At 36.5% G+C, this 3,393-nt stretch overlaps 1 long non-coding RNA gene across 1 annotated transcript; it reads left to right on the top strand.

Annotated features, from left to right (window-relative positions):
* Positions 1–571: 571 nt before the first annotated feature.
* LOC140818388 (uncharacterized) lies at positions 572–2,965 on the top strand. The gene is made up of 2 exons (XR_012114973.1): positions 572–2,026; positions 2,424–2,965. It is a non-coding gene; the product is annotated as an uncharacterized lncRNA (long non-coding RNA).
* Positions 2,966–3,393: the final 428 nt, after the last annotated feature.

The raw sequence follows: 3,393 nt of genomic DNA, 5'->3' as shown, positions 1-3,393 counted from the left end.
ACACTGTGCATTGTTGTGGTAACTGTGAATCCAACATGTGAAGGATTTAAAACCGATTATGCAGTTATTAAGTCGGGCGACATTGCGAGAGTAGGTAACTGAGCACACATGGCGTAGAATGAATTTCGATATACAACTATCTGCAGTAAGTGTGAGTAATTCTACGAAAATTAGACAAGGTTTAGATTTACGACCGTGTACTGATATCCGTAAGTTTTTGTATCAAATATGTTGAGAAATTCTTCCTGGCATGGTATATGAGAAATTCTGATAATTGTTTACAAGATTTTAGAGTTACGGTGTTGTTGGTTTTAAGATTTCATATGAATTTTAACTCGTATCTGCATTCTTACTAAAATTTTAGGTGAGTGATTGCTTGGCCATCGTGATTTTGCTGTGTTTCATTAATATAATTGGTGAAATAGAAGTTTATTGCTATGAATGTTTCCGGAAAGGATTTATGCTGAAATTTGAGGTCCTTATGGTATGCGAGGATTATGTTTATAAGTGGCTTGTTTATTGGGTGGGATTGATGGACATTTAAATTTTTTCATTGATACTGATTTTTTTTGTTTCCCTACGCTAATTTCCATTGCATTTGACGTTAATTTTTTCAAAAGTGGCTACATTCCAGTTGAAGGTTGCCTACTGTGTTTTAAACAATTTGTACTTCGTAGCAGGTTTCTTATCTCTTGAACTTGAACCCTTTCCATGTATATTTGGTTGCCAAGCATGGCATCGTAAATCTGCATCCATGCCTTTACACTAGGCTTTTGAGTTGGTTCCTGGTTCTGGAAATGTGGGAATGTGTTTGTTTCAGTCTTCGATTAGTAAATATTTTTAACATATTTCTCCATTGAAGATCAAAACTTGTTTACAAATTTGTTGGTCTGCTGAAGTTTCTGGTCTTGCGAAACAAGTAAATCCGTTTGAAATGTATTTTAGGCAGATATGTCTACATATGTAACTCATTTAGGAAATCACTGAATGATTCTTTAGCGTAGCTTTCATGGATTTGAAGACACCACCGCAATGCGAGTGCGGAAATGGGTTTATGGTTTTACGTGAAGCTGGTCCGCATTCGACACGACCCGGCCACTATTACTTTATATGTCCAGCCGGTTTGAAACATCGGAACCGATTCTTTTGGTACGATGAGTATCAAAAAGTATCTTCAAGCAATGAACCATCATCTAACATTGAGATGGGTTCAAAATCGTCGCAAAATCCTCCTTCCCCTTTTGTAAAGCGTCGTCACACAGAAGGATACACTGCATCTGGTAGTTCACAGTCTTATAATTTGAAGAATGCCGATACAGTTGACACGGAACAACACGTTCGAACCAACTCAGTTATGGCATCCACCACATCAGATCCATCAAATGATCCAGTGGATCTCAAACCTCTATCTGTCGAACAAGTTTGTTGTTGTTTTGGTTGCATTTGTTCAATATTGTGTTTAATGCTGTTCTTCATCCTTGTTATTGTAATTAGTAAGTAAGTAAAATGTTGTGTGTATGTTTGTAATGTTGTAAAATTGTTGTGCGAAATGTTGTCCACATTGGTGCTTCATATTGTTTATGTCCTCGACTTTTATTTTTTCTTTGCTTACGAGCTAGAAAAAGACTTGGTATTGTAATTATTTGCTTCTTGTAGTAGTTGTAATACTCTACTCCTTTGTTATTGTACATGTTCTAATGTTCAATATAGTGTAGAATGTATTTTCTGCGTTAAATCTGTCTTCGTAGCTGCTTAAGTCAATGTTATTTCATTTGTAACCCCAAGTACACACGGTGCAGTGAAGCAATGCTGAGATGACAGTAAGAACCTCATTCTCACATTTTAAGATGTATAGATTTCGTTGTAATATGCAGTGTACAGTGCTTTGAATAACTGTTTGAACTTCACTGGCCACGAGGACTCGGAAAAATAATTGCAAAAGCTTAAGGTGCATCAAGCTTTTTCGGTTGAGCTTCTTTTTTGGGCTGCAAAGTGAAGTGCATCTGCCATTTTGCTGCATGCGAAGGTGAATTCAATTGTTATGTATGGTTGTGGAGATAAGAACATTTAACTCACACTTTAATTTTGTTTGTGCACCTTTGTCCTTGTTATTTGAGACCAAGTGGTGGGATTGATGTGATTGGCTTTAATTGCATTTCTGAGAATTTAGTGTTATTTTTGGGTCCAGTTATACAGTATTCGAATGAAGGATATTGAATGCAAAGAGCTGCCTATGTATAGTGGTTGACCTACACTGCCTACTACAGCCAATAAATTTATTTTCTGTATGTCACATGATACGACATTAAATTTGGTAGAGTTGTGAGCCTTTAAATCGTTTCAGCTTCTACTTAAGGCAATATTTGAGATTCAATTTGTTTGTGCAATTTGTCTCACTAAACATAAACTTTATTTGGTCTCAGGTAAGAAGATGTCCGTGACTTTCCACAGTGGATCTCAAGCTTCTGTCAACAGCAAGTATGTAGTACCCTCATATCACTATTATCAGATGACGAAGGCGATGGTCTTGATCATCCTCCGGCACCTTCGACTGAAAAAAAGGGTGGTTTGGTTCCTCCTGTTTCGACTAAGGAAACAACATAAACCAAAAAGCCTACACACCCTGTGGCACACATGTATTTGAAAGAACTAATGAAGCAGCTAACAACCAAGAAGCGTGGCTGTATTGCAGACACTGGTGCGACGAAGAAGCGTGCTGCGGAAGAGAAATGTGTACCGGTTGTTGTCATCGACTCTTCAAGTGAGTCAAGTGGGTAATGTACTTACTTTCTTCATTAGGTGACTTGGTCTTGCAGCCACCCTTTTGTTTCTTTTGCAGTGTATTATAGTTGTATATGTAGTCGACGATTTAGTGGTGAAGACTATTTCGCTAGTGTGATGTGCCACTGTAATCAATTGATGCTATGTACCTGTACATTTTAAAATATTTTGGTGTTTAACAAAAGCGTAGCCCATATGTTTTGTACATGTACTACAAATATTTTTTGATGTTTAACAATATTCATTTTATGTATCATCATAAATTATTGTTGGAAAAATTTAATTTTTGTAAACGGAGAAAGAGAAAAAAAGTGTTGGTATGAGATTTTGGTGTGTTCATTTCAGAAAGTTTGCTAAAAAAATTTGTTGCAAATATGTCGTTGAATTTTTTAATTCGTTGCCTCAAAGATTTGACGAATGGCTAACAAGGGGAGAGGGCCAATGCATAGGTCCACATTTTTTTGAAATCTGCTCAAGACCAATCGAAGGCATGAAACATTGTTCGTGAAAATATCTGTCCAAACTTTTTTGAAACGAAGGCATGAAACATTGTTCTACAAAACCAACCCATTTAGACCCGTAATAAACCGTTTAAGCAAAATAAGAATCAAA

This window comes from Primulina eburnea, chromosome 17, assembly GCF_022965805.1.
Source record: "Primulina eburnea isolate SZY01 chromosome 17, ASM2296580v1, whole genome shotgun sequence".
NCBI classification, from domain to species: domain Eukaryota; kingdom Viridiplantae; phylum Streptophyta; class Magnoliopsida; order Lamiales; family Gesneriaceae; genus Primulina; species Primulina eburnea.
This window is presented reverse-complemented; position numbering and strand designations above follow the sequence as displayed.